Here is a 25,575-nt window from a genome sequence, read left to right as displayed (position 1 = left end):
ATACGAAGGCGTGGAACTGTACCTACAAATTTAGAGGTGAAAGTTAAATACCCCCAACGAAGACTAAATACCAAGTTTTAGCCACTTCGATGGATTATTGTGATCTGCTTACTTACTTAGCTGGCCCATTACAGAACATTTGTTCCATAGACCGAATTAAGAAAAGATCTCGAATTTTCTCTGTTTACTGCTTCGCATCCACTTGTTTGCGCCATCTATTCCTTGGCCTGCCAATTCTGCGTGCACCCTTAAGCGGTTCGTATTTATACGCCTTTTTAGCGGGTTCATCTTCGCTCATTCTTATGATAATACCTAGCCAACGCAATCGCTGCATCTCGATACGTTGGCCTGCCAATTCTGCGTGCACCCTTAAGCGGTTCGTATTTATACGCCTTTTTAGTGGGTTCATCTTCGCTCATTCTTATGATAATACCTACCCAACGCAATCGCTGCATCTCGATACGTTTAAGTATATTGATGTCGTTGTATAGCAGATATAGCTCGTGGTTCATAAGACGTAAATATTCACCGTCAACGTAGATTGTTCCGTACATCTTTCGAAGAATTTTTCTCTCAAACACGCCAAGCAGTGCCTTATCTGATTGCGGAAATACCCAGGTTCGGAACCATACATCAGGACGGATAGTATCAGTGTTTTGTAAAGCGTTATTTTTGTTTGACGAGTTGTGGCTTTGTTTTTAAAGTGCTTACTTACTTCCTTTACAGATCGTTCCATGATGTCTATTTCATCAGCATAAGCAAGTAACATATGGCTATTGGTGTAAATTGTGCCATTTCTTTTGACATTTGCATTTCGTATTACCTTTTCCAGCAAAATGTTGAATAGGTCACACGAAAGGCTGTCTCCTTGTCTGAAACCTCTTTTGGTACTGAACTGTTCGGAGAGGTTCTTTCCAATTTTAGCTGAGGACCTAGTATCAGTTAAAGTCATCTTACAAAGCCGGATGAGCTATAATGCCTTTGATCGGAGGATACTGTCGAATGCTGCTTTATAATCGACAAGAATGTGATATGTGTCGATCTGCATCTTTTGGGTCTTCTCCAGGGTTTGCCGCAGGGTAAATATCTGGTCAATGGTGGTCCAATTATTTGGTTGACCATTGGCTTTAGTCGTTCGCACAATATCCCTGACACTATCTTATAGGCAATAGGGAGAAGACTTATGCCCCTATAGTTGGAGCATACAGTCTTATCTCCTTTCTTGTGGACGGGACACAGGATGCTCAGGTTCCAATCGTCGGGTACGCGTTCTTCCTGCCAGATGGTGCTAACTAGCTGATGCATACACCTTATCAGCGCGTCGCCTCCGGTTTTAAACAGCTCGGCTGGTAAGCCATCGGCTCCTGCTGCTTTCTTATTCTTGAGCCGCTTGATTGCTGTTTTTACCTCATCTTGGCCGGGCGGTATACATTCTATACAATCTTCTGGGATTGGATCTGTGGTATCATAGTCTTCGCTACTGTTGGATACCAGCAGATTGGAGAAATGTTCCTTCCATATCCTGAGCAGGCTATCTGTATCTGTTACCATATTACCTTGCTGGTCTCTGGTTTCTCTTCTCTCCTTTTCTCCCGATATCTCTCTCGTGCGCTACGCTTTGTTACTGATTTTAAAGTAGCTCTATATGCCGCATTTTTCTCTTCGGTAGCAGCACGACACTCCTGGTCGTACCATGAATACCTTTGTGGACAACATGATCAATTTGATTACTTGTTCTTTGATCTGGAGACAGCCATGTGCCCTTATGAATATCGAGATGATTAAATCTGGTACTGCTAACTACCATGTTTTTTGCAGCTGCAAAGTCTATCAGCCTCATATCATTGTCCTATGTTTCACTGTGGAGACTGAAATTACCAACTGTTGGGCCAAAGATATTCTCCTTTCCAATTTTGGCATTAAAATCGCCTAGAATAAATTTAATGTCATTGGCAGGGCTACGGTCATATACAAATCCGCAACCAAACTCATGCTTTACGCCATGGCAGCTATTATACAGTGCGTCACCTTAAGGTGTTGTTGTGACGCCTTTCCCAATCCATCGTATTTCTTGTATGGCAGTAATATCGGCCTTGTACTTTTCAAGTACGTCTGCCAATGCGAAGACTGCACCTTCTCTATAAATAGTGCGAACATTCCAGGTGCAGATTCGCAGATCATGGTCCTTAAAACGTTTGCGGCGTTCGTCAACTTTAGAGGGGTTCGTTTTTCTTTTCTTTCGTTTTTTCATAGTAGGCTGTTTTTCTAGGATAGGGTTACTAACCCGACGCCCAAACCCATGTTTTTAACGTTCTTTTGGGTGAACGCGCGGCACAGGTGACACCATGGGGTGGTCAGTGTCCACTTGAGATGAAAGAGGGACCAAGATAAATCCTGGGCTTTGCCATGTTAAAGCCGGTCAGGACCGTTCCTTGGTATCTTCCATACCCTACGTCACCCCCTGGACTTGAATTGGTTATAATTTTTACCGCATGTGGTCCTTATGATCTGTATTGCCCTTTCATTTATTTTCACACCTTTTGAAAGCTTAAAGATTTTCCCAAAGGAAGGTGTTCCTTCCAGAATATACACGTGGAAAACTTTCTAACTTGTATTTTGTGGCTATTTGTCAATGTAAGATTCCGCAAAAGCAATATATATATATATATATATGAAATTTACTTCATATTTATGTTCCGTATTTGAGCATTATAGTCGAATGAATATCCTTTCTAAAGTATATGTTAGGAAAAACCAACAGATTAGCCTTTATGGGTCCAAATATAGAAAAAATAACATTTTTGCACATTTTAATTAATTTTTAGTGTTATTGGAATTTATGCTCGGTGTCGACTCCGGAGTCGGAGCCAAAGTCTTGAAAAAACAGGTCTGGGGTCAGAGTCGTTCCACAAATACTTAGACTCTGAAACCGTTGTGATATCACATGGTTGGTCCCGTCCCGAATGGTAGCCCATTCTTATTTTTCAGTTTTTTAGTATCTATAAGCATTTTTGTCTCACCTATACATCTAAATTCAAACTCTTTATGCTACTATAACAATTTCACGGTACAATTTTTATACCAAAAACTGAAGTAATATATGCTAGTTTCGATCATTATATTCTTGTGCCATAATGTCTACCAAAAATCAAAATACTAATAAAAATGAAACACTTTATACTAATCTATCATCTATAAAATTTTAAATATTAATCTGTGGAAACTTCTTTGTGTCGTTTATTACAATGGCATGGAGCCATAAAAACTTTTACTTGTTCCACCCACTTAAAAAAACACACACAAAAAATGCCTAATGAATGAATAGATTAAAAAAAGCTATAAAAGTGTTTCGCGCGACTCTCATAAAAACTGTACAAATGTGATGTGATCTGTTCGTAAGTTGGATTATGGTTCACGTGTGCTTAATATTCGACCGAGAAATAACAACAAATAATTTTATGGCTGAAATGAACAATGTCGACAAACAGGTGTACGTCACAAATGACATCTACAGAAGTGTATGGAAGCCAGCTAAATACGTAGTGAGCAATGCGGCACTTGTCATCTTAATTTAGTTTCATTGAATTTGTTCTTCAGAGATAAATTTGAATAAGATGAAAATCAGGTATTGACCAGAAATAAACAAAAACGTCTTTCAATACTGGTCGTAGCCAAGTTGATAATATGTGGGCGTATCATAACCATATATGTATTGTGCTTTGCATGCAATACGTGTGGGCGGACATCAAATTTTGATGAATATTCAAGTAATTAGGGCTAAGTTATGGGTATTCATGAATATTCAAAAGAAAAAAAAATAATAAATAAAAAAATCTTTTAAATACATGCATGTGTATGTTAATAGCAGTGCTTTGATGTCTAGTTTGATTGAAATCAAGTTAAAATCGAATAAATTATAACAAATTAAACATACATATAACAAGTACGAATGTAGCACGATTTGTGTTGAAGTGAAATGGAGAAATTAGTTCCTAACATTTATGAAACTACTGATGAGATCTTCCGACACGTCAAGGTTTATTCCTAGGAGAAGTGGACTTTTATAACTAAAGAATTTCAATTTCTTTTAAACAAGGCTTACTAATATTGATATGAGAAATATATGAAATATCAAGTTAGAGCCACTTCAGTAGAAGGCTTTAAATTATACGGTATCGTTTACCAACCGAGCCATTAATAAAGAAAGCACAAAATTTATAATGGTTCCTTTCGATTTTTCGGGATTTTAAGACTTTTAGCTACAATTTTTAGCCGAACTATCTGTTATTTAACATTATCTGTGGTTACGAAACTTCTCCACCAAAAATTGGCAACAAAGGCCAATGTTTTGATATAGCCCAAATATAACGGTACCTCCCGATTATTAGTATTTTGAGGAATCAAGCTACAATCTTTAACCAAACTAGCTGCAATTTTTCATTTGAGGGTCTACGTGGTCACGAAACTTCTCCACCAAAAATCGTCAACATAGGTCTATGTTTTGATATTCCGATTTTGGATATTTTGAGGATTTCAGCTACAATGTTTATTCAAACTAGCTGTAGTTTGACATTTAAAGTTCTTTGTGGTTGACATTTAAAGTTCGTTGGGGATGAGAGATACCAAGGAACGGTCCTGACCGGCTTTAATATGGTAAATCCCAGGATTTATCTTTGTCCCTCTCTCATCTCAAGTGGACACTGACCTTCCCGTGGTGTCAACTGGGGAGCTGCCTTTAACACCCGTTAAAGGTAGTGAGCTAACATGTGCCGCGCGTTTACCCAAAAGAACGTTAAAAACTTGGGTTTGGGCGTCGGGTTAGTTAACGTCCCCTAGAAAAAAGCAGCCTACTATGAAAAAAACGAAAGAAAATAAAAACCAACCCCCCTAAAGTTGACGACCCCCGATCTGGCCATGATCTGCGAATCTGAACCTGGAATGTTCGCACTCTTTAGAAGATATAACTGCCACATAGGAAATACGATGGATTGGGAAAGACATCACAACAACACCTAAATGTGGAGTTGCCATGACACAAAGCATGAGTTTGGCTGCGTAATTGTAGTTAGTCGGAAGTTAAAACAACTGGTCTACAGCTTCACTCCAGTGAATGAAAGACTACAATATGGATTACAGCAAAATTCTTCAACATTAGCCTTATCTGCGCTCATTAGCCTTATCCGCAGACAAGGACGAACAGACCAAAGATATATTCTACGAGGGCCTGGAAGAAACATATGACCGTTGTCCTGCCAATGACATTAAAATTATTCTAGGCGATTTTAATGCCAAAATAGGAAAGGAGAATATCTTGGGCCAACAGAGACTGATAGACTTCGCAGCGGCAAAAATTATGGTAGTTAGCAGTACCAGATTTAAGCATCTCGATATTCATAAGGGTCCCTGTCTGTCTCCAGATCAAAGAACAAGAAATCATATTGATCGCGTTGTGATCGATGGAAGACATTCATCGAGCGTGTTAGACGTACGATCGTTCCGAGGAGCAAACATAGACTCGTACCACTACCTCTCCCCCGTCAGGGGTAACAATCTTGACGCGATGCGGGGGCTTAGGTCACAATTTTCTGTGCTCGATATGTCATTCTGAATGAAGACCTAATATTCATTCTATATGACATCTTGTACATTCTGAATGAAGACCTAGTATTCATTCTACATGACATCTTGTACACAGGAAAGTGTGACTGACCAAAGGTTATCCACCTTTGTCACAACCCAAGCAGGCGAACTGATAATCCACAGCTCACCTTTAGGTGAGTGACATATATATACACTTTTAAGATCAAGGTGATGGAGTTGTGCCGAGGATCTGAATGGCCGACAAGTGTCTAAAGAAGTCTGGTCGCCAGCAATTCCCCCTCGACGCCAGGGCACGGGTCGGGGGTACTTATAATTAACCTAGTCTGCGCAAGCCGTCACTGCGTACGATGGTCCATCCCTTTACGGCACACTCGTGGGAACAATCTATGGAAAAAATACTAAAAAAACAAACAAAAACCAAAATAAAACTACCCCTCGGCTGCAGTGTGGCAACTCATCCGAACTTTTAGCCTCCAGCCAGGAGCTGGCAGCTAGCCAACCAAGTGTAGTCAGCACTGCAAACAGCTCTGACTCACTTCAGCGACATAAAACTAATACACAAACTCTAACCGTCACTGAAGATGGTCAGTCTAACAAAAAGAAAAAAAGCCCGTCCGACGTTCGTAAGGCCCTGTACCAGAAGGCAAAGTATATTCTCAGCAAAATTGCTAAGAATGCTGCAGAAGGTACAGTCCATGAACGGGATGAAGAAGACAAGATTACCTACACTAAAATCGTAGAGGAATACGAAAAAGCTAAAGCCTCTAAAAATGATCAACCAACATCCTCCAAGCGTGAACGCTCTCGCACAGAGGACAATAAGCCCGCAAAGAGGAAAAAGTTAAAGCATAACACCACTGCCTCTTCAACAATAAAACGCCCATTCAACGAAGTCGTTAAGTATAACCTGATGGTTGCCAGCGCGGAATGGGGCATGGTAGAAACAAAGTTGTCAGAACAGGTTATGGAACATGTTTTCGCAAACGACGATTCTCCTGTGCCCCATTTCGACTCTAGCGGGGTACACCGTGGTTATAGGGTAATCAAATGCATGGACGAGTTCTCAAAAGGATTCTTGGAGAAATGTATCGCAAAGATCAGCGATGCTTGGGAAGACATCAGCCTGCGGCTGATACCAGCCCAAGATATCCCTATGAGACCTCGAGCCAGAGTTTGGTTGCCCAAGATAGACTGCGACGGCCCCAAATTACTGCAAGGTCTGGCGAAAATGAACAAAGACGTTCCCATGGACGAATGGTCTGTAATCGCCATGGAACCACCCAATAATAATAGTATGAGCTTGGTTCTCTCGATAACAGAGGCCGGAGTAGAGGCACTGGAGAGACTAGGCAACAAACTGTTCTTTGGCGTAAGGGAAGCCAAAGTAAAGATACTACGCCCACTTGGCCCGAACGGAGAAGACGATGGTGTTGACGTCGACGATGCCGAAAAGCTGCTCTATAATATGCAGCTAGAGGGGCCATCCACATCATCCCCCCATTAAAACTATGCTTAAGGTCGTTCAGATCAATCTGAAGCACTCTAGGGTAGCTTCAGATAACCTGAGGATCCTTCTGGTGGAGGAGGATCTAGACATAGGCATTATACAAGAACCATACGTCTTTGAGAATGAAGTAAAGGGACTTGATAGCAGAGAATACAATACATTATACATGAAGGATAAAGGTAAGCCAAGATCATGTCTAATTGTTAAAAGAAACATAAATGCATTTCTGTGTCCTCAGTATAGTACAGCGGACTTCACCGTGGCAAGAGTGGAACTGAAAAATGGTAAACAGTTCTTTATCGCATCCTGTTATATGGCTCACTCAAGGGAAGCACCACCAAGCGAGGTCTTGGACACCTTGGGAGCCATACACACACACAACACCGTTATCATTGGCTGCGACGCAAATGCAAGACATACCCTGTGGGGTAGCTCTGAAATCAACGACAGAGGTGAGTCAGTTTTAGATTTCATTAATACTAACAATCTCACTATATGCAATAGAGGTACTAACCCAACATTTGTATTTCCAAGCTCGGATAACTTTAGGGGATGGCAAGATGTCATTGATCTAACCTTAGTATCCGATAAACGACATATTGAAATTGCTAATTGGATGGTATCCGATAAGAATTCTTTCTCAGATCACAATTGGATACTATTTAATATATCTGAAAAAGAAACGCCAACAAATTGCTTTCGCAACCCCAAAAGAACAAACTGGGAGACATTTAATAGGGTTTTAAAAGATAAACTTCCCAGCTCTCCTCAAAAAGGCGACACTACAACATGTATTGACAAAGCTGTATCTATTCTGGAGAAATCACTAGACACAGCCTTTAAAGTATCCTGTCCAATGACACGATCGAAAAAACACTATCCACCATGGTGGACATCCGAACTCTCTAAACTGCGTAAAGAGTCACGGAAAGCTTTCAACGCCAGCTACCAAATCGGATCCTGGCAGTCATACAAGGATAAGCTAAAGGAGTACAAAAAAGCCATAGCCAAAGCAAAAGAGCAATCATGGGTTGATTTTTGCGGATCGCTAGAAAATACCAAAGATACAGCCAGACTAAGTAAAGTTATGGCAAAAGGTTATTCGAATCCTACCTATGTAAAGAGAAACAACGGCACTTGGTCCGAAAACTCAGCCGAATCTCTTGAAATCCTTCTTACCACGCACTTCCCCGGCTGCTCGGACAGTACCGAAGAAATGCGACCCACTACAGCTGTAGATAATAACAACAGTGAAGTTGATAAGATAATAAGTCCGAATAAAGTCACGTGGGCTATAAACAGCTTCTCTCCCTACAAATCTCCAGGACCAGATGGAATCATTCCAAAAATGCTACAATGTGCAGAGGAAATAATAAATCCCTGGCTAGTATACATCTATAGTAGATGTATATCCCTTAACTACGTTGCAACGAGTTGGAGACAGGTAAAGGTTGTCTTCATACCCAAAGCAGGAAAACGTAGTCACGAAAATGCTAAAGACTTCAGACCAATAAGCCTTTCATCACTTCTACTTAAGACGCTCGAAAGACTCATCGACGTGTATATTCGAGAAAAGATTGAAAACTCAAACATCATATCTTCTAGCCAACATGCTTATATTAAAGGGCGCTCGACGGATACAGCCCTACACGAAGTCGTTAGGACTATAGCGAAGTCCTTAGAGCACAAACAATTTACTTTAGCTGCTTTCCTAGACATAGAAGGTGCCTTTAACAACGTCAGTACATCAGCTATAAAACAAGCACTCGATAACTTCGGCGTGGAACCACTCATCAGTAGTTGGATTACCACCATGCTGCAAAGCAGAGTTATTAATGCCACACTGGGAAACAGTACACTGCAAAGCACGTGAACAGAGGAACTCCACAGGGAGGAGTTATCTCGCCATTACTTTGGCTCCTTGTCATCAATGAAATTCTCAATAAACTTGACCACATGGGGATTAAGGTGGTTGCCTATGCGGACGATGTGGTAATACTCGTCTCTGGTTTGTTTCCGACCGTAATAAGTGACATTATGAGCGGAGCCCTGAGATCGCTAGATACTTGGGCCACAAGATGTGGTCTGGGAGTGAATGCAGGGAAAACTGAGATGGTGCTATTCACCACAAAGACCAAATATGCAATACCTAATCTACCAAGACTGCGAGGTCAGGAAATACCCCTATCAGATCATGCCAAGTACCTAGGAATCATCCTAGATTCAAAGCTGTCATGGAAACGTAACGTGGAACACCGTGCTCACAAAGCAACTGTTGCATATTACGCATGTCGCAAATTGTTTGGAAGCCGATGGGGCCTCAAACCTAAAATGGTGTTATGGATGTACACCAGCATAATCAGACCAATTCTCACATATGGAGCACTAGTGTGGTGGCCAGCAGTTGACAAGAAAACAACACAGAAAAAACTATACAGCATACAAAGATCTGCATGCATCGGGGCAACAGGGGCGATGCGAACGTGTCCGGCCGAAGCCCTCAATATAATGATGCACATTTTGCCAATTGATTTACACATCAAAGCAACAGCAACATGTAATGCGGTAAGACTCTGAGCTCTAGGAATGTGGAGAGACAGAGCTTACGGACATGCGTGCATGCTTCAAAAACTTCCGAAAGAAATAACAACCACTGCTGATTACTGCGTACCTACATTGGATTTTGATCAGCCTTTTGTAATCAAATTTCCAAGCAGAAGAGAATGGAGTAATGGATCACCATTGATAGTATATGACACTAAGGTATACACGGATGGCTCCAAGATGAAATGTGGAGTCGGATCCGGTGTGTTTTCGGAAGAAGCAAACATATACACATCTACAAAGCTACCTGAGTACTGTAGTGTCTTTCAAGCGGAGATACTGGCAATAAAGGAGGCCTGTACTGAACTTTTACAGCATCACACAGCAAACTCAATAGGAATCTTCGTCGACAGTCAAGCGGCGCTCCTAGCACTAAAATCCAACGCTGTCACATCAAAGCTAGTGAAAGATTGTAAAGAAGAACTTGCCAAACTAGGGCGTCTGTCAAGAGTAGTTCTCACTTGGATCCCGGGCCACAAGGGACTTGCTGGGAACGAAAAAGCAGACGAGTTAGCTAGAGCAGGATTCGCCTCTAACGAACTCCCAAAGGCGTCAGTCGCAATTCCAATGGGAGTAGTTAAAGGGGATATCTTCAAACACTATCTATCACTGGCTGAAAGTAGATGGGACAAAACGACAACATGCAAGATATCAAAATTAACGTGGCCTCAATACAACGCCAAACGAACTAAGTTCCTAATCAATCAAACGCGACGCAACCTTGCAAGACTTATTGCAGTGTTAACCGGTCACTGGGCAATTGGTAACCATGCAAAACGTTTAAATCTACCGCACAATGACCACTGCCGTAGCTGCGGGAATGAAGAAGAGGAGGAAACTGTTGAGCACCTCCACTGTTCCTGCCCTGCACAAATCCAACGACGATTCAAAGCTCTAAGACAACCGTTCCTTCGTGATATCACAGAGATAACAGAAGTAGGTCTGGGAGACCTTCTGCGATTCCTTAACTCATCAGGCTGGATTTAACTGCCAACATTCAACAACGAAATAGCAATCTCTGAACGAGTGGTGTGGTTTTTCAAAACGGTATCTCTTACATACTAATTGAGGCTATAAAGTATAGCCACCACGTAAACCAACCAACCAACCACTACCTCTTTGCAGCAAAGGTACGTACCCGTCTAAACGTTGCAACAGACACAACACGGAAGTGGGACATCGGTAAGCTGCAAACACAACATATAATAATAATAATTGTTCCACAAACATACCAGAAGGGACAAGGGAGACTTCTCTCATATCAATGAGTGCACCCCGATTCATATTAGCTCAATGATATGGGACCTACTGTTTATCGCCGAGTCCGAACGGCGTGTCTAAGACACCACTTGTTGAGAAGTTTTACAAGGCTGAAATACTCAGGAAATGTCGCCAACATTACTGAGGGGTATTTTGCCCCGTTGAAAAGTGAAGTTGACTGGTTGGGGAATCGAACCCACGACCTTTAGCGTGCAAGGCGGGTGTGCATACCATTGCACAACGGTGGCACCCAACAACCTATAGCGACAGCATATTCCATTCAAGTGGCTAAATTGCTTAAGGGAAGCACTTATCGTCCCGATAACATATCAGCACAATGGCAAAGTATTGTCCACTACACGCAAACAGCCGCAAAATCCATACTTGGATACCAGAGACCTCCAACAAGGAACTCATGGTATGACCAGTGCTGTCGTGCTGCTACCGAAAAGAAAAATGCCGCATATGGGGCTACTCTACATCAATAGCAACGCGTAGCGCACGAGAGAGGAATCAGGACAAAAGTAGAGAGGAGAAACGTATTTCCCTCAGGAATAAGAAAGATATGGAAAAGCGGGAGTGTGAAAAATTCGTGATGTACAGGAACAGAATGAAGTCCGAAAATTCTACCAAAGGCGAAGCATCAAACTGATGGCTTTGGTACAGGCACATCCTCCTGAAGAGACCAGCAAGGTTATTTGGTAACTGAAACAGATAGTTTGCTTGGGATATGGAAAGAGCGTTTTTTCAACTGCTGGTATACAATCCTAACGAAGACAACGAAGATTCCACAGATCCAATCCCAGAAGATGGTACTGAATGTATACCGCCCTGCCAAGATGAGAAAAAGATAACAATAAACCGGCTGAAGAATAATAAGGTAGCAGAAAGCCAATGCGTACCAGCCGAGCTGTTGAAAACCGAAGACGGCACGCTGATAAGGTGCATGCATCAGCTAGTTAGCACCATCGGGCAGGAAGAACGCGTACCCGACAATTAGAACTGGAGCATCCTATGTCCAGTCCTCAAGAAGGGAGATAAGACTGTGTGCTCCAATTACAGGGGCATAAATCTGCTCCATGTTTCATATAAGATAGTATCTGGCATATTGTCTGAGCGACTAAAGCATATGGTCAATGAAATAATTGGACCCTATCAGTGCGGCTTTAGACCGGGCAAATCCATTATCGACCAGATGTTTACCTTGAGACCAATCCCAAGAAATGCAGACCTTTGTGTCTATTATAGAGCAGCCTCCGACAGTGCTATGTATTCAAAGGTGTTCCAAGCCATGTCTGATTTTGGTATCCCCGGAGAGCTCATTCGACCCTGTAAGAAATCATTAACTGATACTCGGTCCTCAGTTAAAATAGAAAATAATCTCTCCGAAGATTTTATTACCAAAAGAGGTTTCAGACAAGGAGACGGCCTGTCCTGTGACCTCTTCAACATCCTGTTGGAAAAGGTCATACGAGATGCGAAGGTCAAAAGAAGTGGAACAATATACACAAACAGTCATATGTTACTTGCTTACATATGTCGACGACATTGACATCATGGGTCGATCGTTAAAGGAAGTAACCTGCTAAAGTCAGTGTGGCAGTAAACGGAGATAAAACCAAGTTGATGGTATCGACACGTAAAAAGCCAGCTAAGTAAGTAAGTAAGTGGTTCCACCACTTCTCAACCAAAAATTGTCAACATAGGCCCATGTTTTGGTATAGCGTCCGTACAAGGTTACCTCACGATTTTCAGTATTTGGGGGATTTTAGCTAAAATTTTAACCAAACTTGCTGCAATGTGGCATTTGAAGTTCTTTGTGGTCCCTACACTTCTCCAACAAAAATTGTTTATATAGGACCATGTTTCGGTATAGGCCCCATATAACCGTACCTGCCTATTTTCAGTATTTTAAGGGTTTAAGCTACAATTTTCAACCGAACTAGATGTAATTTGACATTTGAGGTTCTCTGTGGTTACGAAATTTCTCCACCAAAAATCTTTCCTCCCCTTTTTCGGTATTTTAAGGATTTTAGCTAAAATGTTTAACCGAACTAGCTGTAGTTTGACATTTGAGGTTCTTAGTGGGTACGAAACTCCTTCACTAAAAATCGTCAACATAGGTCCATGTTTTGGGATAGCCTCCATATAACGGTACCTCTCGATTTTCGGTATTTTGAGGGTTTTACCTACAATCTTTGACTGATTTAGATGTTATTTGACATTTGAGGTTGTCTGTGGAAACTTCTCCACCAAAAATCGTCAACATAGGTCCCTTTTTCGATATATCCCCAATATAACGGTAACTCCCGTTTTACGGTATTTTGAGGATTTTAGCTAAAATTTTTAACCGAACTCTCTTTAATTTGACATTTGTGATTCATAGTGGCCACGAAACGTCTTCATTAAAAAGTCGTCAAAAAAGGTCCATGTTTTGGTATATAATGGTACCTCCCGATTTTCGGTTTTTTGAGCATTTTACCTAAAATTTTTAACAGAACTAGCAGTAATTTAACATTTGTGGTTCTCAGTGGTCACGAAACTTCTTCACTAACAAGTAAGAAAACTTTTTATACCCTCCACCAAAATTAAATTGAAAGAGAATGGAATAATTAGTTTCCTTTTATCTACGAAAGTACTTAGCTCCGCCGCCGCGCCTTTGCTTATTCCTGGGAGGAGTAGAATTTGTTAACTGGAACAAAGACAAAATTCCAAATTTTAGCCATTTCGGGTTCATATTGGGGCCAAAGCCTTCAAAATACCGAAAATGTGGAAGTACCGTTCTATGGGGCCTATATGAACACGTGGACTTATACCAACAAATTTCAGGTGGAATGTTTTATATCCTCAAGGAAGACTAATTACCAAATTTCGACCTTTTTGGTGGGATAATGAAGCTAAAACCTTCAAAATACCGAATATCGGGAGGTACCGTTCTATGGGGGCCATATGAAGGCGTGGACCTATACCAACAAATTTCAGCTGGAATGTTTTATATCCTCAACGAAGACGAATTACCAAATTTCGACCTTTTTGGTGGGATACAGAAGCTAAAACCTTCAAAATACAGAATATCGGGAGGTACCGTTCTATGGGGGCTATATGAAGGCGTGAACCTATACCAACATATTTCAGGTGGAAAGTTCTGTACACCCAACAATAACTAAATACCAAATTTCAGCCATTTTGGTGGGATAATGAAGCTAAACCCTTCAAAATACCGAATATCGGGAGGTACCGTTCTAAAGCTAAAACCTTCAAAATACCGAATATCGGGAGGTACCGTTCTATGGGTGCTATATGAAGGCGTGGACCTATACCAACAAATTTCAGGTGGAATGTTTTATATCCTCAACGAAGACGAATTACCAAATTTCAACCATTTTGGTGGGATACAGAAGCGAAAACCTACAAAATACAGAATATCGGGAGGTACCGTTCTATGGGGGCTATATGAAGGCGTGAACCTATACCAACATATTTCAGGTGGAAAGTTCTGTACACCCAACAATAACTAAATACCAAATTTCAGCCATTTTGGTGGGATAATGAAGCTAAACCCTTCAAAATACCGAATATCGGGAGGTACCGTTCTATGGAGACTATATTAAGGCGTGGACCTATACCAATAAATTTTAGATGGAACGTTTTATATCCTCAACGAAGACTAATTACCAAATTTCAACCATTTTGATGGGATAATGCAACTAAAACCTTCAAAATACCGAATATCGGGAGGTACCGTTCTATGGGGGCTATATGAAGGCGTGGACCTATACCAACAAATTTCAGGTGGAATGTTTTATATCCTCAACGAAGACGAATTACCAAATTTCAACCATTTTGGTGAGATACAGAAGCGAAAAACCTATATAATACAGAATATCGGGAGGTACCGTTCTATGGGGGCTATATGAAGGCGTGAACCTATACCAACATATTTCAGGTGGAAAGTTCTGTACACCCAACAATAACTAAATACCAAATTTCAGCCATTTTGGTGGGATAATGAAGCTAAACCCTTCAAAATACCGAATATCGGGAGGTACCATTCTATGGAGACTATATTAAGGCGTGGACCTATACCAATAAATTTTAGATGGAACGTTTTATATCCTCAACGAAGACTAATTACCAAATTTCAACCAGTTTGGTGGGATACAGAAGCTAAAACCTTCAAAATACAGAATATCGGGAGGTACCGTTCTATGGGGGCTATATGAAGGCGTGAACCTATACCAACATATTTCAGGTGGTAAGTTCTGTACACCCAACAACAACTAAATACCAAATTTCAGCCATTTTGGTGGGATAATGAAGCTAAACCCTTCAAAATACCGAATATCGGGAGATACCGTTCTATGGAGACTATATTAAGGCGTGGACCTTTACCAAAAATTTTATGTGGAACGTTTTATATCCTCAACGAAGACTAATTACCAAATTTCAGCCATTTTGGTGGGATAATGAAGCTAAAACCTTCAAAATACCGAATATCGGGAGGTACCGTTCTATGGAGACTATATTAAGGCGTGGACCTTTACCAAAAATTTTATGTGGAACGTTTTATATCCTCAACGAAGACTAATTTCCAAATTTCAACCATTTTGATGGGATAATGAAGCTAAAACCTTCAAAATACCAAATATCGGGATGTACCGTTCTATGGGGGTTATACCAAAACGTGGACCGATATATCCCATTTTCAATACCAACCATCCTGCAAGTACTAAAAACTTCTGTACCAAATACTGACTCTCTATCTTTAAAATTGCGAGCTGTATCTTGATTTCAACAGACAGACAGACGGACGGACATCGGACATAAATCGACATAGAATTTTATGCTGATCAATAATTATACCCTCCATATGGTGGAGGGTATAAAAATCGTCAACATGGATTCATGTGTTGGTACATGATCCATATAACGATACGTCCTGATTTTAGGTATAAAAAAGTTTAAGCTGCAATTTTTAACCGAACCAGCTGTAATTTCTTATATAGGCCCACGTTTTGGTCACGAAGCTTCTCCACCATGTGTTGGTATAGCTCGCATATTACGGTAACTCCCGATTTTCGGTATTTTTGAGGATTTTAGCTCAATTTGTTAACCGAACTAGTTGTAGTTTGATTGTTAAGGTTCTCAGTGGTCAATCGTCAACATACGTCCATGTTTTGGTATAGCACCCATATAAATTTCTTTATTTTTAGGGTTTTAGGTAAAATTTTTAACAGAACTGATATTAATTTGACTTTTTATGTTTTCACCGATTTTCGGTATTTTGTGGGTTTTAGGTAAAATTTTTAACCGAACTAGCTGTAGTTTAACATTTGAGTTTCTTTGTGATCACGAAAGTTTTCCAGCAAAAATCGGCAACATAGGTCCATGTTTTGATATTCCGATTTTGGGTATTTTGAGGATTTTAGCTGCAATGTTTATTCAAACTGGCTGTAGTTTGTAATTTGTCATTTGAGTTTCTCAGTGGTACCTCCCTATGTTCGGTGTTTTGAGGCACTTAGCAAAATATTTTGACGGAACTAACCGTAATTCGAAATTTGAGGTTCTTTGCAGCTACAAAACTTTTCCACCAAAAACTGTCAAAATAGGTTCACACTTTGATATAGACTCTAGATAAAGGTAGCAAGTGTTTGGACACATTTTGAAATTGGATTAGATGATGTAGGCATTTGGGATATTCATGGTCGAAAAGGTTTTGCATTAAAATTGTGAACAGGAAAAGAAAATATTTTTTGAAATTTTGCCTTTTTAGGGCGAAGATCATTTTTTTAATGATTTTTGTTAATTTTCTCGTTTAGAGTTAAGCTTGATGATCTGAAATTTTTTGCAAGTGAAAAAGGAAAGCCAAGGACTCGAACCCACATAGTCACCAAATTACGTTACCTGGTTTCATTGGTGGTAAAGCAAATCTTCGGACGTATCGACTATGTAATGGCTTCTCTGTCCTAGAACTTATCGTTTTTCAAAGGCAAATGTGTTTTTGTACATTAACGCGGATACTTGGCCACAGAAATGTATTTTCTTCATGACAAACGCTTTTTGCGCTGACTTTGAAGTTATGAGTTGGCTTTGAACGCTAACACGCCATGACAACATTTTTTGATATGTTTTTCAAGGACGTGGGTTCAAATCCCAGCCGGGCTCAGCCTCTTTTTTATTTTTTGAAATTTTGCCTTTTTAGGCCGAAGATCATTTTTTTAATTAATTATTCAATTTTTGTTAAAAATATTTTATGGTGGAGGGTATAAAATGTTCGGCCCGACCGAACTTAACGTCGTTTTTACTTGTTCATATTCCCTCAATGAAACATGTTATTTCAATACCGGAATATGGTGTGACACTTAAAATTAAAACATGAGGAGTTGTGTGTGAAGACAAGGAGGTGACCTTTCACCATGTCTATAGAACATAGTACCCAATAATGATGACCGAAAAGTCAAAAGCCAATTTGTTGGGTAACATACCCAGCAACATGTTTTCGTCCAAAAATGCAGCTTAATAAATAGTTCAAATACCGCTGCACTGCATCTTTTTAAATGGATCAACTCCTGATTTTTATAAGAGTACGCATCGGTCGCTGTCCATTTTACTTCCAGCAATCCGCATTCAAATTAGAAAGTCTGCACACCACATAAAAAATCTGAAGTTTTCTTATCGTTAAGATGATCTCATAAAAACGATAATAAAGTTTGTTTGTTTTCTAATCTCGCATTCAATTATGACAATAATCTTATAAGCATTTTAATATAAAACAACAACAAAAAATGAAATTTATAAACATTTAGAAGGTGATTATTAATCATCACACTTAAGATAAATATGCAGAAGAATTATTTCCTTTGATAAATCTTAATGAAATTAAAATTTAGTTGGACAAAAACAAAAAAAAAACGCTTCTTGAAACTAGTATAGATCTAGCCAATCGCAGTATTGATCTGTCTGCTATCACACCATGTTTGGGTTGCACAGCCAATAAAGCTTTTCGACATCTAACTTGAATCATAAATCAATAAAATTAACATCGTATGCAAATGAGCAAATGAAACAACAATTTGTTTATGGCCAAGTGTCTCGCAGTTTGTTTGCTGCAGATTATGAGGCTGGGGAACTCCACACAGCAACATGTATTTTGTGTTTTAAAAACCTCTAGACGGCTAGCAACAGAATTTTAATAGAGTTTTGTTGTTTTTTGTTTTCATAAAATGAAAATGTATTTATTTGACATTTGGTCAGCTGTTGCTGGTTGGACAAGCTGTACCATGTGCGTCTATATAGGAAATGATTTATTAGTTCTTATCGTTTAATTAGCAATTTTTAATATTTCCATACTTGAATAATTTGAAAATAATATAAAGATCTTTTGACATTTTCTAAATATGATCATTCTAATTTTTTGGTGGAAGACTATTGGAACAAATTTTATTTGGTTAAATCAAGTTGAATTAAGGAATGTGTAGCTATCAGTAATACCAATCAGGATCCTTAGTGACTGTAAGAAAAGAAATTATAGATGAAACAAGAATGAATCAGTATTAAAACAGTATTGAATTCATAAGTGTTGGGTAATGAAATTCGAAAAAAAGTATCCGTCGAATTTGCCGACAGAGATATACCCTCAGCCTGTGTGCAGTGTAACTTTTATCTATAGATATGTAAATCGACCTTTTTTTGGGCGTATTAACCTACCAATTATGGATTTGAAAGCTCAAAAGTGTTGTGGATGAAGTATTGGAAGATTTGGGAAGTAGATCTTATTTTGGGAGTAAATTCTTTCGGTAGATATCTTGCCCAACATTCACTTCACTTGGTCACCGTGGCCAACAGAGACAAAACGCAACAGTAATAATGGTGGTGGTTTTGTTTCTGTTGCTAACTTCGTAATCAGCAATGTCGCTGCAATGCTTTGTCATCAGGGATTTAAAGCCTTTGAAACATAATATCAGGAAGCTTGATCTTGCCCATGAAAAACATAATACCAAGCTGCACGATAAATATCTGTGCTAATTATGAAAACGCGAATATTTACCATCAAAAACAGTTTTATTGTTTTCTTAAGTAGTCCCAAACCAATTGTGGAAATTGTGATTACCCCTCCGAGTGAGATACCTCCAAAACATGCTTTTTGAACGTCATCTTCTGGCAACGAAAACAGTTGAGCACGCCTTTTTTGATATGCTGGAATCCAATGAAGTCATTGGATCACCAGTCAGGGCTTTGAGGCGGATGACCCATCAATTCCGCATTTTGTCCTGTCAAACAGGTTCTGGTTTGAATCGATGTGTAAGAGCTCGCATTGGGATGATGCAGAAAGACTCGTCATACCACTCAGAATAAATCGTCCTACATTTCTCAAGTCAGTTTTGTCGAAGAAACAGGCGAACATTTGCTTCGAAGTGCTTCTTAAGTGAACACGGTTGATTACTGTTTTGTTTCGGGCTCATATGCATAGATACAAGTTTCGTTTTTATTCACAATTTCTTTTGACCTATGCACAAGAGCCTTTTTTGAGCGATTGCCAAATTTTGATCTATCGAGAAAAATCCATTTTTACGGTCACGTGTTCATGTAATATCAAATGTTAGTTGGTGGAAGAAATACCTAAGGATGCCTCTAGCTTACGGTATATAACATGGCGATCTTGTATTATCCGTTCTCCGTCTGTCTGTCTGGCTGGTGCGCACGATAACTCTCGAACGGATCAACCGATTCGGTCCAAAATTTTGCTTTCTTAATATTTTGTCCAAACTTAGTTTAAGTTCGAAGATGGGTTATATCGGTCCACTCCTTCCGGTACCTCCCCCACAAAGATTCGAAAATGTTCGGAAATTTGTGCACACGATAACTTTTGAAGGAAGTAACCGATTTGGTCCCTACTTTGCACATCGTGAAATTTCTACCAGACTTAGATGAGGTTCCAACATAGACTCAATCGGTCCACTCCTTCGGGTACCTTACTTACTTACTTAGCTGGCCCATTACAGAACATTTGTTCTAAGAAAAGATCTCCAATTCTCTCTATTTGTTGCTTCGCTTTCTGGAATACCGCGCCTTTTCATCTCATCATCCACTTGTTTGCGGCATCTATTCCTTGGTCTGCCAATTCTGCGTGCACCGCCAAGCGGTCCGTCTTTATACACCTTTTTAGCGGGGTCATCATCGCCCATTCTTATGATATGGCCTAGCCAACGCAATCGTTGCATCTCGATACGTTTATCTATATTGATGTCGTTGTACAGCAGATACAGCTCGTGGTTCATGCGACGTCGATATTCACCGTCAACGCAGATTGGTCCGTAGATCTTTCGAAGAATTTTTCTCTCAAACACCCCAAGCACTGCCATGTCTGCTTGCGCAAGTACCCAGGCTTCGGAGCCATACATCAGCACGGGTAGTATCAGTGTTTTGTAGAGCGTTATTTTTGTTTGACGAGATGTGGCTTTGTTTTTGAACTGCTTACTTAAACCAAAGTAGCATCTGCTGGCCAATATAATTCTTCTTTTTATTTCACAACTGATGTCTTTTGTTGTGTTTACGGAGGTGCCGAGGTAGACGAAGTCTTTTACTACCTCAATATTATAGGAACCACCTTCCACAGTCGGTCCGAGCTCAAGGGACGCATTGCGCGTCGACACCATCAACTTGGTCTTCTACCGTTTACCGCCAGACCCACTTTAGCAGATTCTCCCTCGACCTTCATAAAGGTATCAGTTACTTCTTTTACTGATCGGCCTATGATGTCTATATCATCAGCATAAGCAAGTAACATGTGACTATTGGTGTAGATTGTGCCACTTCTTTTGACGTTTGCCTCTCGTATAACCTTTTCCAGCAGGATGTTAAAGAGATCACACGAAAGGCTGGTCAATGGTGGACTTGCCAGGTCTAAAGCCGCATTGGTATGGTCCAATTATCCCGTTGACCATTGGCTTTAGTCGTTCGCACAATATCCCTGACACGATCTTGTAGGCAATAGGGAGTAGACTTATGTCTTATCTCCCTTCTTGTGGACGGGGCACAGGATACTCAGGTTCCAATCGTCGGATACTCGTTCTTCCTGCCAGATGGTGCTAACTAGCTGATGAATACACCTTATCAGCGTGTCGCCTCCGGTTTTGAACAGCTCGGCTGGTAAGCCATCGGCTCCTGCTGCCTTATTATTCTTCAGCCGATTTATTGCTGTCTTTACCTCATCTTGGCTGGGCGGTATACATTCAATACCATCTTCTGGGATTGGGACTGTGGTATCTTCGTCGTCTTCGCTGCTATTGGATACCAACAGATTTGAAAAATGTTCTTTCCATATCCTGAGTACACTATCTGTATCAGTTACCAAATTACCTTGCTGGTCTCTACAGGAGGATGTGCCTGTACCAAAGCCATCAGTTTGATGCTTGACTCTTTGGTAGAATTTTCGGACTTCATTCTGGCTCCTGTACATCTCGATTTTTTCACCCTCCCGCTTTTCCATCTCTCTCTTTTTCCTGCGGAAAAGACTTTCTCCTCTCTCCTTTTCTCCCTGTATCTCTCTCGTGCGCTACGCGTTGCTACGGATTGTAAAGTAGCCCTATATGCCGCATTTTTCTCTTCGGTGGCATCACGACACTCCTGATCATACCATGGATTCCTTGGTGGAGGCCTCTGGTATCCAAGTATGGATTTTGCGGCTGTTTGCATGGAGTGGGCAATGCTTTGCCATTGCGCTGATATGTTATCGGGATGAGGAGTGCATTAATTAAGCAATTGGGCTAGTTGAGTGGAATATGCTGTGGCTATCTGTTGTGATTGCAGCTTACCGATGTCTAACTTTCGTGTAGTGTCTGTTGTGTCCCCTTCGGGTACCTCCCACACAAAATTTCAGATAAGTTCAGATTAGGACCTACTCTCGAATTGCTTTGATTTTTGTTGCAACAACTTGTATTCATTGCCCCCATACGACGGTATAAGTTTCATCAGGGGCAAATCCATACTTCCAGAGAAAATAGCCTGAAAGATGCAAAATGCCCCTATGACACCGTGTGTAGTGGATGGAGCACTAGATAACTCTCGACCGATTCTACCGATTCGGTCCAAATTTGGCCTTCGTAATATTTTGTCCAAATATAGTTTAAATTCGAAGATAAGCCATATCGGTCCACTCCTCCCCCACAAAAGTTCAAAAATGTTCGGAAAAATTGTGCGCACGATAACTCTTGAAGGGAGTGACCATACTTTGCACATCCTAATATTATTTACCAGATATAGATCAGGTTTGAATATGGACTATATTTGTCTACTCCTTCTGGAAACTCTCACACAAAATTTCGGGTAAGTTCGCTTTAAGACCTGCTCTCGAATCACTTTGATTTTTGTTGAAGCGATTTGCATTCGCTACCTCCATTGCGACGGTAAAAGTTTTTTTCAGGGGCAAGTCCATATTTCTTAGGAAAGCAGCCCCAAAAGGTGTACAAAATCCCTATGTCACCATATGTGTCTGTCGGACAGCACGATAACTCTCGAATTGTTCAACCGATTTGATCCAACATTTGGTCTTTGTCATATTATATCCAAACTTAGTTTCATGGGACAATACCGGTCCACAACTTCCGGTACTTCTCCCCAATATCTAAAAAATGTCACTAAATTGCTAGGACGATATCACTTGACTGGGGCAACTAATTTGGTCCAAACTTTGTATCTCCAAATATTTTGTCAAAAGTTAGTTTAACTTCTCAAATGGCCCATATCGGTCCTCCCTAAGGGTACCCCCCTCCACAAAGTTCAACATTTGTGTCTTAGTGCAGGTTATTCCTAATCCACATTTTTGTCGGCAAGTTCAAGTGTCCAAAAAGGGCCACAAAATTCTGAAGAGACCTTAAATACATTCGTTCTGTCCGTAGGTGAAAGTTTCACTTCACATTGGCTGAGGATATATATCTGTCGGCAAAGCCAAATGTTCACAAGTAAATTCCATTTTTTCCGATTTTGTGTGGGACATACCCAAAGAGGAGATCAATTGTGAACTTTTGTAGGGGATGTTCTCGAGGGAGTGGACAGATATGACACATTTACAAAGCATTTACATTTACAAAACATGTTACAAAGACCAAAATATGGACCGAATCCATTAAATAGTTATCGTGCGCTCCAGCCAGACGGACGGACAGACATCGCCAAATCGACTCCAAAATGTCTGCAACAGATTTCGTCCGAACATACTTGGGGTCTAAAACCATTAGTTCGATGTGGCAACCTAAATGCTAAGGGTATTAAAAGTATAGCTGCTACCAGACGCATACACAGATTTTCAGATAACGTGATGACCACCAAAGGAATTGTGTAAAAGTTGTCTTATTCCCCGATACAATTCATACCAAATAAAAACAAAACTTGACTTTAATTATTCACTAAGAACACATTTACTAAGAACAGAGAACGAGTCTACCAATCACACTTCTTTACCCTTTACTTAGTAGCTAGCACTTTACTTCATTGATGGTTTTAATTCGCGATATGATTTACAACGCAACTCACCCAGCTGCTATTCTCCCGTATTTATATTCGCTCGTCTTTCTTTCTCTTCTTCCTTGCGGAATCTTTCCGCTATTCTACCGACGAATTATCTACAGCTTCCACCTACAGCGTCCAGACATTTATTGCGATCTCGTCACATTCTGTACTTGAGCAATACCTGCCTTTCCTCGGGGTTTCCAAGTTTGCCCTGTCGTACACTGCCCGACATGAAGGCCTTCTAAATGAAGCTTCAGATGTTATGTATGAACCCATACCGAGGCAATAGGTAAGAATTGACCTTTCCCATCTCCTAAGCCTCTCCAGCTGGCTTGAGGAGATTGTAGGTCTATTTTCCTGCTTATAAATTAGCAGCTTGATATTATTTCCAAGACCATAATTGTGACGCAACACTCCCTGATAGGCGAAATATATTCTTTTGGCCCTATCGAGGATAAAATCTATGTGTCGGACTAACTTAAGCCGTTTATCAAATATGACACCAAGATATCTTATTTTGTCTAAGACGTGTACGTCCTGACCCCCAATTTTAAGGACTGTGCGGTAGAATTTGAAGATGGGTAATACCACTTTAGATTTCCCCCTAAACACTATGGCTGAACATTTGCTCACATTCAGCCTGAGACTCCATTTGGAGAAGTAACCTTGCAGGATCTCGAGGTGAGTGTTAAGGCGAGAAGCAACCAAACTAGCTCTCGCTCCAGACAAGGCCAGAATGACGTCATCAGCATACAGTAACTGCAAGCACCCATCAGGGGGTTCGCTAACGAAGATATTATAGAGCATGGGGCCCAGGAGAGGTCCCTGGGGAACCCCTGCTCTAAATGGTCGTTCATTCGAGAGCGAATTTCCGACTATGAACTTAAACGTCCTTCCCCTGAGAAAGTTTGCAATCAGTCTGCACGTCTGAGCGTCGAAACCAAAACTTTTCAATTTGAAAAGTAAGCCGTCGTGCCAAACCGAGTGGAATGCTCTGGCAAAGTCCAGAGCCACTGCAATCTTTCCACGTCTCCTATCAAATCCACTCACCACGTAGGATGAGAAGACAGAAAGAGCATGAGACGTCGAGTGACCCGTCCTGAAACCAAATTGACAGTCTTTGAGGATTCTCTTGTCTTCGATAAGAGCCATCAGACGTTTCAAAATGAAGGACTCATAGAGTTTGCCAAAGGCAGAGAGCAAAGATATCGGTCGATAACTTCCGCACTTATCTGCCGGGGACCCTCTTTTGAGGATAGCTAGCTGAATAGGATAGCTAAGAATCCAAATATAACATTTCCAGCCTTTCTAAGTGCAGTGTCTGGAACTTTGTCCAGACCACTGGATTTTTAGCAGGCCTCCGGGCAAGAGCTATGACAATGTCAATAGATCGGACGAATCCGGCTTCCCCCACCTATCAATACTCTCAATAGACGAACCGTCCGGTGTCACTAAAGTTTTCCAAAGGAGACCGATCGTCCATCCCCTCGATAGCTTGGTTAACCGAGATAAGGAAAAAACACCCTGCATATTGTCGGCTAAAGCTTCGGCTTTTAAACTATCGTCATAAATGGGGTCATTATTTGACTCCTTCAGCTTATCTACAGGATCCCTGGATCTAAGGCCAGCTGCTTTGACCTGTCCAAAGGTTCGGTTGTCTACAATGATTCATTCGACCCGTTCGAATATGCGAATTGAATCCTCTATTATATTGTCAAGATTCCGCAAATCTGCTCTTATTGTAGGAACCCGAGAGGAATCTTGTGTCCTTCTCAGCGTCCTGCATATTCTTCTACACTCCCGAATGAAGCCCAAAATTTTGGGAGGGAGGTTCCCTAGGGATGTCTGTTTGGATTTCTGTTTTGGGACAGACGAGTCGATCGATCTGAAGACCGATTCCAGACCAGTTACTGCAGAAATATTCCTGTCGGCAGGAAGGCAAATGCTTGATATCCCCTCACTAATTTTTCTCCTAGTTTAGAAAGGTCCCAACTTCTCTGGTTTCTAAACCGCCAATGTCAAGCTCCACTTCTATGGACCTGTGGTCAGATTCGTAGTCATAGGCAGTGGCCAAATTACTACCAACCACCAGGGAG

Source organism: Musca autumnalis, unplaced genomic scaffold (assembly GCF_047663935.1).
Source record: "Musca autumnalis isolate F117 unplaced genomic scaffold, ASM4766393v1 scaffold_4, whole genome shotgun sequence".
NCBI lineage: Eukaryota > Metazoa > Arthropoda > Insecta > Diptera > Muscidae > Musca > Musca autumnalis.
Note: the sequence above shows the minus strand (reverse complement) of the source record.